At 44.3% G+C, this 12458-nt stretch overlaps 1 protein-coding gene across 5 annotated transcripts in view; it reads left to right on the top strand.

Moving 5' to 3' along the window:
- Lrrc8b (leucine rich repeat containing 8 VRAC subunit B) overlaps window positions 1–12458 on the top strand; it is a 70161-nt gene that overhangs the window by 14696 nt on the left and 43007 nt on the right. For 3 of the 5 annotated variants that reach the window (XM_028867332.2, XM_028867329.2, XM_028867333.2), the window contains exon 2: window positions 624–786. The exons of the other annotated variants lie outside the window; for them this stretch is intronic. The gene's annotated coding sequence lies outside the window, so the exon portion shown is untranslated. The remainder of the gene's footprint in view (window positions 1–623; window positions 787–12458) is intronic. 5 annotated transcript variants of the gene reach the window in all.

The raw sequence follows: 12458 nt of genomic DNA on the forward strand, positions 1-12458 counted from the left end.
TTTACATATTCAAATTTTTTAGTAAAACTCAGTTAGCTTTATAATCCAAGATGTTTGTCATTCTACCTCCTATAAACAGTGGCATTTGCTGAACTTCTCTCTTTCTCTGTCTCTCTCTCTGTCTCTCTGTCTGTCTGTCTGTTTCTCTCTCTCTTTCAGACAGGGTCTCTACATAGCCCTGGCTGTCTTGGAATCACCATGTAGACCAGGCTGGCTTCAGAGATCCACCTGCCTCTGCCTCCAGAGTGCTAAAGGCATGCACCACTACACCTGGCCTGTGTTTACTAAATTTTATAATTTTCTGTTGTTGATTTAATGGCAACAAAGCCTACTTTTCCCATTGGACTCACCCTTTAACGCATAGACCACTCTGACAGAAGACGCTCTAACCTTTTCTCTCGTAATGAACCAGAGGCCCCTTTCCCATCCTCACTTCCACCCCGAGAGTTTGGAATCTCTAGCCTACTTTTTCATTTGTGTGCCTTGTTGCCATGGTGATGAGCACAGTCAGAATGGAGATCATGGCATATGTAATAGGCGTCGTCACGGGGGGTAGACTGGAGCAACCCACTGGAAGAGACGCTGGGCTGTGGACTGATGCCCTTTGTCCTTTCCCTCCCCAGGATTAACGAGGGTGGAGAATGACCCACGGAAGTCTGTGAAGAGTCTACAGTACAGACGTTCGTATTTGGGGAGTTTTTAATGCGTACCAGTCATAAACTTTACATTTTCCTCAACCTAATCTTTGAATGGAGAGCTACCTGCTTAGGATGTCCCCTGTTCAAGGTACTTGGCTTTCATCAAATTTTCCTCTAACTTCATAAAAAGCAGCCCCAAAGATTAATAGTTTATGGTATTTTGCTCCTTACCCCTGAAGTTTTTAAATGCAGTCAATTGATTCATGCTAAATTTATGCTTGTTTTAAAATTACAATGAAAGAGTCTCTAGATTTTGTGAAAATGTGTGATTTCTGTAAGACTCAGTAGCTGTCCACACTTCATTTTTAACCTACATTCATATTCGTTCTTTATACATTTCATCTTTAAGGATGGTATTCCCAGGGTGCTCATAAACTACCCACATATTAAGCAAAATGACGTAGTTGCTCAATTCTAAACAACTGTTTTTAAATTTATCTTATTGTTTTAAATTTTGTATTGCTTATATTTTTGTTTGTTTAGGTGGTACATACAACATGAAATAATTTAATGCTGTGTTTTAGATGATAAAGTCATGGCTCATCCATTGCAGACCAAACCACAGATACATTTTACCAGCTTGGTTGCGAATGAAAATGAAAGTGCAATGGCAATATAAATGCTTCTATGTAACAAAAATTAATTACCAGGAATACTGCCAGAAGCAAGAGCATTAGGAATGCTAAACCTAGAATGACACAGTAACATTATTACTCTTGAGCCACACTTAAGACTCGTGTGCGAATAGCAATACGGGCCTGCTGCTCTGACAAGGGGACTCGAACTCCCGTCCATTCTTGCTTCCTTGCCTGTCCAGCTCTTCTCTTCACCCAGACCTTGTATTCGCGATTTCATTAGCAGCTGTGATGGTTCTAACAATGACCTGAAGGTGTGTCTGGAGTCAGTGGCACACTACATTTCTAACACACCTTACAGTGCATCCACTTGCCCAAGCCAACTTTCCCCCTTTGTAGCTTGAAAGGGAGGAGAGAGCACACAGGAGCGGGAGCTGGGTTTCCATGCTGACTCTGGCCCAGGCTCGGCCTGAGCTGGGCTTGGAAACTCCTTTTTTGTTTGTTTGGTTTGGTTTGGTTTTGGGGGGTTTTTTTGAGACACAGTTTCTCTGTGTAGCCTTGGCTGTCCTGGAACTCTCTCTGTAGACCAGGCTGGCCTCAAACTCACAGAGATCCACTTGCCTCTCAAGTGCTGGGATTAAAGGCGTGCACTACCACCTCCCTACTGGAAACTCCTTTTTAACTCTGTGCCCAGTACATAGCTCTCCAAAGAATGGTCCAAGGACAAAAAAGAAGCAGAAGGTGACACCAGGTTTGTTTAGACAAGCAACACTGGCATGTGGCTATACTGGAGGTAAGGGAAATCATCTTGAGAGACCCAGATGAGATGGAGCGGAAGAGACTAATATCAAAGAAATCTGAAGGGGGGAACCCAAGATTGACTGTTGGCTTTTACCGGAAGGACCCTGTTGTGATTACTGGTGAGCTGCGCTTGCTGACATTTGCCACTGTTAGTATAACTCCCACATTTTGTCACCTTTCAGAGGTGGAATGGAGTAGGTTCTCCACCACGTCCTCAAATGTTAACGCTATTTTCCAAGTGCATGTCTTCTCACCGTCAATGGGAGAGGTCTGAAGGAAGTGAGTGGAGTTAGTTCTGTGGGGAGAATAGACTCCTGCGTGGGTGAGGTTTGCTGAGACGAGGAAGGTCTGCGGTCCCCATGGCTCGTTGTCTTCCAGGAGCGAAGAGACTGGGCAAGAGTGGTAGGCTTAATGGCTGTATTTGTGAGGAGTCTCCTCTGTCATAGGAGTATTAGTGAGGAGTCTCCTCTGTCACAGGCCACCATTCCCTGACACTTTGTGGGTGGAGGGAGATGTCATGGCTTTGATGTTGTCATCAGTGTGGAAGTAGAAACTAGGCCAGCAGGAATTATTTCTGTTTTGATTAATGATGAGGCTGGCATCCTGAGAGGCTGCCTATCTTGGCTAATGCTAAGGTCGACGGTGGTAGGATCGGGGAGAGCTCATTTTCAGCCTCCGTGTTGCCATCGACTGGACTGTGTGTCTAACGTTGCTGATTTGGATACTGACTTGAATAAAAAGGGTTGGCAGTACCAGAACTCTTTCACTGGTACTTTGAAGTTGGTATAGTAGTCCATGCCTGTAATTCCAACACATGAGAAGTAGAGGCAGAAGGATTATGGGTTCAAGGTGTTAATCTTCGGCCACATACGGAATTCCAGGCCTATCTGGGCTATATGAAGCCCTGCCTCAAACAAAAACAGGTTGAGAATATAGGTCAGTTTTACAGAGCCCTGGGTCTCTCACTTGGTAAGCTGTGGTGTGGCACATGCCCACCACTCTTGGAAGTGGAGATAGGAAGCAAAATTCAGTGTTGTCTTCGGCTACTTGGGGACTTGGAAGGCAGCCAGAGATAGGTAGGTACCTAAACGATAGCGAGGTGACCATGGATAATTTCAGTAACTACTTTCCTGATATTGATAATCATCTAAATTTGTGGAATGCAGTCTAACAGTAACCCTTATTGTTATAATAACATTTCAGGGACATTTGAAGCTTGGGTATAAAGCCAGACACCGATGTATACCAGAGAGACGGACTGAACAAAGATACTGGCTTTGACATGCCTTGCTTTCGTGGCTTCCAGGTTGAGTCTTGTCCTTGAACCCATGCCCACCTTTAGGCCAGGTTCTGGAGAGAAGAGTCCTCTGCTTGGGCAAGCTTGTGAACTCTTGGGCATGGTCCTCACAGGGGCTCAGCTCTCTCCTCCTCTGCAGCTCCTGTGACTCTCAGGGTCACAGAGCAGTCCCTCTGCCATCGTCCTCCGTCTGGAACCTGAGGTGCTGATTCTGGTCTTTTCAGTGGTCACATGGGTGTCAGTTATACTCTGTCACGGTTACTGGCTGTGGAGGGTTAAGTCAGTCACGGTGCTATGTTCTGTCTGATCTGTTAGAAACCCCCGGAGGCTGTTGTCAACATTACATCAGCTGGTACGGAACACTGGGGTTCCCACATTTTATCGTTTTCTCATGAAATGTTCTGATGCTTTGACTGCACCAAGTTTATCCATGATTTCTGCCTCCCCTCAGCAGCTTCCTAGGGCTGGATCCTCACACGGGACATCTATCATCTGTCTTCCTGGGAACAGATAGTAGGGAAATCTCTGTCTTTTGATGGACATATGTCAGTTAAGTAACTAGGCTTCAGTTGACTTTTGTGTTGTTGTGAAAGTAGAACCAAGATCCTGCTGTGAAATTAGACTTCCGTGGTTGTTGACTGAAAAAGGAAGAATACAGATGCATTGGATTTATGGGTTCTTTTTAAAGATTTTCAGACTTATTGATTTTATTTCATGTGTTTTGCCTGCATGTAAATGTACTGCATACATGCCTGGTGTCTGCAGAAATCAGAATCAGGTGTTAGATCCTCCAGAACTAGAGTTGTGGATGGTTGTGAGCCACCATGTGGATTCTAGGAAGCAAACCCGGGTAATTTGCAAGAGTAACAAGTGTTCTTAACTGCTGAATCATCTCTCTAATCATAGAAAAAAATTATTAATTGGTCCCAGGATCAGAGCAGAATAGCCCATGAATTTCAACATTGTCCCACAGATGAAAAAAATAGAACATTTTCTATTTATTGGCCATTTATTATCAGTGCATACATTGAGATATGGAGATTTATAAATAGCCTTGAGAAGTGTTTGGTGCTAATTGGTCTCCATGGGTGTCAGTATTCAAGATATTCAAAGAAACATACATTTGGAAAGTAAAAAAAATATTTTTCATTTTACTTGTTAGATATCTTAAACTTTGGCCTTTTTACAGTGTACTTGAGAGGTAGCAAAGTTCATGACTTTGCCGGTCTCGTTACTTAACAGTCTGTGCAAAGAAAGTTGATTCTATGATGACCTTACTTTTGAGAAAGCAAGCAAGTTATTTAAAATCTCTGTGTGCATGTGGAGAATAGAATGTTAGGTTATGCAGGGACAGTGTGCTGTAGAGTTCCCCTGGAAGCGTGAAGAAAGGAAGTTAAGTTCTCAGTACATCTTTTCTGTCTTTCCTCTCCAGTAAATTCTCAGAGTTGTTACATACTATGGTCAAATCTTTTAAAAAAAAAAATCTTTTTAAACAAAATGCTTCCTTCCCTGGTGAGATTTTTATTTTGGTGTTGCATTGCCCCGTGCTGGGGTCTGAAATGTTCTGTGTGTTTCTGTGATTTTGACCTGATAATCTCATTTGGATTTACCAGGCTCAACAGCTGTTGTTTTCATCGACTATTGCAAAGTCGTATTAAGGCTCAAATTGATAAAAATCCTTCCCAGGGTTGCCCTAGATTATTCAGAGATTTTTAAAAATACAAACTTGTCCACTGTAATTGTCATGTTCTTGTAATAAAACTTACAATAATGTTGATAATAGCCCAGAACACGTGTTACATAGGCTAAGACTCTTTGCCGCTCTCCCATGGAACAGTGGTGTGGTTTGTAGACAGAATGGTATTTTCTGGGTAAATCCAGCTCTCCTCCTTTCTCCTGGAGCAGGGAGAGACCTCAGCTCCTTTGTGATGTCGGTGATGTCTGGTGTGATGTGATAGATGTTTGTCATTTGATCGTAAGTGATCCTTTGGCTTTGGTAAAGCAGAATCAACATTGAGAAGGTAGAGTCTTCGAGAGTGTCTTGGAGGAGTGTAAACTCGGAATAATAACCGTTTCATTAAATTGTTCTGCAGCCTTATTGGAAGAGGATATCGCGTGTCGAGTCCTGCCTTTTACTTTCATTATTTAATACAGCAGGAATGTTTCAGAGCTCCTTTGCCGTGATAGCAACCCTGCCAGCCGTCCTTCGGTCTGTCCAGTCTAACATGATGGGACACACGGCATCAGCCTTACATCCCCTGGCCCGTTTTGTTAGCTATGATGACCATCCATTCTCTGCACCATTCCTCTCTCCCTTTTTCTCCTTTTGAGAGTTTTAATTTATTCTCTTCCCGAATTCAGGGCCAAAGCAATAGATTTCTTTGTTGCATAGTGATAGGGCCAATCATTTCTGCATTTACAGGGAGTGGTATGCCTCCATTTCAAAGCCACCCTTAGAGGCACAATCACAGTGGATTATGACAGCTTCGGGAAGGAGAAGGCAGCTGCTGTCCTGTTTTTAAGGGTAGGCTCAGAGGACCCGCCCAGTATACCCTGCACAGTACAAACCCCCGAGGAGAAAGATGTAAACGCAGGCCCCTGAGCTCACTAGCCCCTTTTCCTCTCCATCATACTGTCTGCCTACCCAGATGGGGTGTGGTTTCCCAACGCCGTGTTCACACAAGGAAGTCAGCAGTCAGTATGTTACGTAAAAATATGCCAAATGTCAGCAAACTTTGTAAGATCTAATTGTCCATTGATCTCTTCCCTAACTAATAATTACGTCTTGTAGTACATGTATAATCAGGGAGGTTTCCTGCCTTTTAAGTCAGAGACATTGTGAATATTCAATTTAAAAGCAGCAGGCCAGCGATCAAGTGGATGTCCCAAAGAGCCCTCACCACAAGATCAGTGGAAATACTGAGGAAGGAGCACCGTAGGATTTTGAAAGATGGAGATGAGGTGTGCGGAGCTAGAGTGATCGTGGATGACGTGCATATCATCTGCTTGGCATTTGCTGGAAAGCGAAGTGGGCATGGACGTTGGCAGGAGCTGATCACTACATGAAAAGCACATGGGGGATCCTTCTAGTTTCGTACTTTATTGTTATGACCCTTCCTAGTACAGTTTTTAAAAGAAAAAAATATAAAAATGGTTGGTTGGACCTTGGAGCTTTGCTTGAATGTAGTAAGCTCAAGGTGGGGTCATGTGGCATCCTCATCCTGGCTGGAGGTCATTTCAGCTTTACCACCTGCATTTGCCCCACCACGCCTGATGCACTGTGGTGGGTTCTGAAAGGCAAACACAATTATTTTTGCAAAGTCACATCACCGCCCATCTTCTTCAGCTTAGAATCCATTAATGGCTTGTGCTTGTGGGCTCAAAACGGATGTATTTTTCCCTCTTCCAAGGTCCTCCTCCCCCTGCTTTGCAAATGCTTTTTCTTGGAGACTTGAGAATGGACAACAAAAGATAAAGGCATGGCTGTAATTCCCTGGTGATAGAAGTTGAGCATTCAGGAGGGCATCTCATTTCGCCCCCCAGAAGCAAGGAAGAGCAGGCTGTTATAACAGGAATCACCATCCAGCCAGGTAGAACGCCTCCACCTTGGTGCAGCTTCCCGAAGCAGATTTCCTTTTCCTGCTTAAATCCTCCACCTCAGAGGGGGAGAGGATGGAGACAGCAGAGGAATCCAGACAAGAATTACTAGTTATTTCACTGTGAGTCGGGCATGTTAATGCTAACATGCACCGGCTTATAACAATAATTTCCTAAGTTGTTGGGAATTTTGCAAGCCACTTGTTAATCATTAAAACACTAAGTTATAGGGCTGGAGAGATGGCTCAGTGGTTAAGAACGCTGGCTGATCTTCCATAGGACCCAGGTTCGATTCCCAGCACCCACATGGTAGTTCACAACCATCTGTAACTCCAGTTCCAGGGGGTGAACTGCCGCCTTCTGACCTTGGGCACATGGTGCACAGACATATATGCAGGCAAAACACCCATACACATAAATTTTTTTAAAAATTAGGAAAGGTAGATTATAAAAATTTATGAAGTATTAAAAGTAGTATGCATTCATCACTTCCCTGTTTTACTATAATTTGCAAACTACCTGTGCTCTGGAGAATCTCTATGTCTGAGACTGAGGACATAACTGTGTCAAGTTTTAGCACAAAGACCCAAGTCAGATCCCAGCACCATGTAAACACGGTACACTGTGCATGCCTGGGATCCCAACGCTAGGGAGGTGGAGACAGGATCCTAGAGCCTTACTGGCCAGCTATTCCAGATGAGTGAGCAAGCTCCAGGTTTAGTGGGAGAGCTTGTCTAAGGTGGAAAGCGATAGGATACATCTGACATGCACCTTTTGCCTCCATGAGATGCATGTACATACATAGGCAGGTATATACATGAACAGATAAACGTGCACATCATGCACACACGCACACACACACATGATCTCATGTCCGGTGTTTCTGCAGAGTTGAAGTATTATATAATGTTGACACATATTTGTATGTACATCTTAACTGCACTTTCATTAGTGGTTTGAAACTAGCCTTACTGGGAATATTTTATACCATGCAATATAGTAAGGATTCCAAAGTCAGGCCTTTTGTTTGCTTCAGATTAGTTATCTGCAGCAAACCACTGGGTGTGTTTATGATGTTTGAGTTATATTTTTAAGAGTCTACTTAAGGTACATGGAAATGAGATGTGAGCCGTGTCTAGACTGTCATTCACGTGACCCAGCGGGGGCGGGTGCTGTGATTATTACATCGCAGTGGGCACATGGGCTCTGGTGTGGGCTCACTCTGCTTTGCTGTGTGGTTAGAATTTCCCATAATAAAAAGTTACAACATCAATTAAGGTGTGTTAGTTACCCTGAGAGCAAAGCAAGCCTCCTGAACTCAGTCAGGCGCCCAGTTCTGGCCCTGCGCGTGTCTGGCCCTTATGTCTTGCTAGTGAAGTTCCTTGAGTAAACGTTTCTCAAATTTTGGAGCCCTTATTTTGTAAGTGGTTCATGCAGATCATTGACTTTAAAGATCAGTTTCTCGTTAAGTAAAATCAAGAAGTCACTTTGCAGTTTATGGTACCTAAAGATCAGTTTCTCGTTAAGTAAAATCAAGAAGTCACTTTGCAGTTTATGGTACCCGTGAAGGCAAAGGAACCCAGTGGAGGTGTCCCAGGACGTGAAAGCCTCTCCGTGCAGAGGAGCGATGCTCTCACTGGCTTGCAATCCTGCTTGCAAAGCCATGCGTACAAATAGGGGAAGGAGTCACGCTATTGCTCAGTAGGCTGCTTACAGCTATATGCCAGCTGTGTGCCCTTCCGATTTATTTTCAGGCTAGCAGATTTGAGTCATCACTCACGAAAGGAGAGCTGTCACCTGGCGAGTCTCCGGCACCTCCCTGCATGCTACCTCACTCATATGCTAGATGGGCCTGGAATTACTGGCCAGTGAATTAAAATAACCGTAATTTAATGGCTTAAAATGTTGCAGCCCACATTCTGTGTTGTCTACATGTCAAGTTTGGAGTTTTCATATCATTCTCAATATGCATTTGGAGTCGAATACTTTCTTCCTGGATTTGATTATGCAATAGTTCATACAAGCTTAATCTAGTTGACCAGAAAAAGATTACACTGAGTTGGTCATTGATTATCACATCAACCAGGCACTGGTTGGGCCTCCTGGTGGGGACAAAGAATAACAATGGCCTTGTCAGGAAAGGGCGGCTAGAATGTCTACTTTTAATGTCATGTACTGGCTGCTCTGTGGAGAAAGACTGGTTTAGATGGTTCACCAGGTTTAATCATCAAAAGTTCCAAACAATGAAAACAGCAGATGTTAAACTCAGGTACTTGGGGTCAAAATACCAAAAGGAAATGTGAACTGGAGCACACGCTGCCAACAGGATGTGGGAGGGGAAACCCAGAAACCAGAATAGGCAGCAGGTGAGGAGCCTCTGCAACACCTCACTAGGACAGGTGGGCAGAGAAGTCACCTGGAGACCCTGGCAGCCTTGGTCTGTTCCCGGAGGAGTTTCCTTAGGGTAGATAGACAGGAGTCATAGTTCAAAATTAAGTTGGAGATTGTGACATGATTGCTCAAGAAAGCACATGATCAGTTCTTAAAGTGAAACGCGCACAGGGCTGTGATTTACCCCACCAAATATTTATTGTCTGGGCTTGGTGGTGAGAAACTCTCAGTGATTTCCACAGAGAGAATCCATGCTCCTGGGGCACACCCTCTAGCAGATGGAGACAGCACACAGAATAAATAAGCATCAAGTGTACAAATCACAGATAAATTCTGTGCAGCAGAGGGAAACAAGCACTTCAAAACTACATTGTCCAAGGATATGGTCTCCAGCTCAGAGCTGTCAAAGGATGTTGATACTTATAAAAACAGAAAACAACACTTCTAAAATTCTTGTTACTCTTGATGTCAATGAACTAAATATGTTCACTGTTTCTATGACCAGTAATTTAGAACACGCTAGTCAGTGTGGTTTGAGAGAAGCCAATTTTTTTTATACTGAAGTAAAATGAAAAGTGTATCCTTGCAGGTTTTTATGGCAGTTCACAATCAGGGAGGCAGTAAGCATCTGCAGTGGAGATGCTGGGAGTCACTCAGAAGCAAGTCTTGATTAGTCCAGTCCTCCTGCTTGCCTCCAGCCGGGCAGCCGGGCAGAAGTGCTTTGTAGAACAATCTCTGTGTGTGTGTGTGTGTGTGCGCGCGTGTGTGCATTCTATAATATATGTTTGGAGTTGAGGGAGTTGTTTTTTAATCATACAGGGCCTTACTATGTAGTCCAGGCTAGCCTGGAGCCTATGATTTCCTGGTATCTATTTCCCACCTGCTAGAATTACATATGTGTACCACAATATAAGCAATAAGCCAACTTTATGTCTTATTCTACTAACTTGTCATAAATAAAATTAAGTTGACTGTCTTTAAATATAATTCTGTAAAGAGCACTCTTGTAAATGGGTTGTTTTATGGAGGAGGCTACATTTGGTTTTTTTAATATACTTTTTACACATTACCAAGTTCAGGATTTTATATCTCAACATCCATCCCAGAGCCTTTAGTAGAAGTGAACAGCCTAACAAATGCATTCTCATTCTCTCTCTCTCTCTCTCTCTCTCTCTCTCTCTCTCTCTCTCTCACACACACACACACACACACACACACACACACACCTGCCCTGGGCTCTGATTGCCTTTTCTATCTGCTTGTTAATCCTCTGTATCTTGAAAGTCCACAGGCTGCGCAAACTTCGTCTTTTACAACTCATGCAGGCACAGCCCTCAGTCTCCTCCACTGCTGGCCCTGTGGCCCAGATCAGGCTTGTCATCTGTCCTTGCAGCCTGGCTCTTTTCATAGCTAGAGTGACACCAAGACCTTGTATTGAATCCTGAAAAACTGCAGAGCCCACTCCCATCAGGGAAAATCTGGTGGAAAATGTGTGAATGTGTGGATAGTAGGTTTGCTGCGATGCCCTCTTCTCAGCCCGCCTTAGTTATCCCGTGGACCACTGGCTGGGCTTACTGCCTTTCCTGTGTGTACTTCCCTCTTGCCAGCAATATTCTGTTAGCACTTTTCAGTTAAAAGCCAGGTAGCCAAACCCTAAGGCAGAACCCTCAGTTATGTTAATTACTCTTGATCTGACATGAAACAGCAGTACTCAGTGACTCCCACTTTGGATGGCCATTCCCAGCCAAGGGTCCCTCCTCATCCCTCCTAAGTCCATTTCTGTTCTTTCTCCTCACACTCCCCGTCCAGACCCTCGCACCTTTTCATTTAAATTGTCTCTGTGGGTCCCTGACCTCCTTGCTCTCCTCACTTCTCCTCTGACCAAAGCACTTCTTGTACTTTCAGTATTTCTTAAAATATTGCTTCATTCTTCCAGATTCTGTGATTATCTTTTTAAACCCAAGTCAGTCGTGTGCTTTATTCTGGAATCTGAAGCCCCAAATGTCCTCACTGCTGTATTTATTCACAGGGATATCACCCCGGGACACATTTCCTTACTCAGGACCACGCCGCCTCATTCTTCCCACCCGGAGCATCTTCTCCTCTAGCCCCTGTACACCCCTAAAGACTAGGGGTGCATCGTCCGCCAGGGCTCTGCTCCGGATGGTTGGGAAAACACTGTGCTTAGAATTGGCATGGTGGCCAATTCTGTAATCACAACTCTTGAGAGATGGAGGCAGGAGGGTCAGAAATTCAGGGTCAGCTTTGGCTACCAAGTGAGTGTCAGTCCAGGCTGGGCCACTTGAGACCCTGTATGAGAACAGAAACAAAACGCAGGACAAATCTGTATTCCATACTCGGTGTCTGGAGTGGGCTCACATTCTTCCCTAGCCACGTGTCTTCCATCTTCTTCCTTCATGGCTGGGAATCAAACTCAGGACCTTATGCATGCACACTCTACCCCCAAGTTCCAGCTGAAATTGCATTTTCTCTCCGAGCTGACATTCTTAAAGTCAAGGGAGGGCATGGTTTATATAACTGCTCAAGAAAAGAGTACTCCGTGTACTTAGGCGTCTTCTGGGTTCAAAATTAATCATCTGTGCCTCATCTATTTCCCTTTTCCTTTCTCACTGGCGTTTCCCATCTGCCCTGACCTTTTGGGGTCTTGTAAGGAGAGACATAAGATCAATTTGCTTTCTTGTCACCTTTAGCCTGCAATTCAGCAAATGCTCAACAAATTCTCTCGTCAAAAGAATTGAAGCAAAACAACTCTAGACTATGAGGCTCTAAACTGAAAGTATAATGTCGATGGAGGGAGTAACAGAGACAGGAGAGGGTATCTAGAGGAAGGGTCGTCTAAGGGGCTGGTCTGCATCTCTTTAAAAAAAATGTGTGTGCGCGTGCATGCACGTGTGTGGGTGTGGGTATGTGTGTGTGCATGCACGTGTGTGTGTGTGTGTGTATGCACATGGGTGGGGGGGTGCATGCACGTGTGTGGGTGTGGGTATGTGGGGGGGGTGTGTGTGTGTGTATGTGTGTGTATGCACGTGTGTGTGTGGGGGGTGTATGCACATGTGTGGGTGTGGGTATGTGTGTATG

Source organism: Peromyscus leucopus, chromosome 10 (genome assembly GCF_004664715.2).
Source record: "Peromyscus leucopus breed LL Stock chromosome 10, UCI_PerLeu_2.1, whole genome shotgun sequence".
Taxonomy (NCBI): domain Eukaryota; kingdom Metazoa; phylum Chordata; class Mammalia; order Rodentia; family Cricetidae; genus Peromyscus; species Peromyscus leucopus.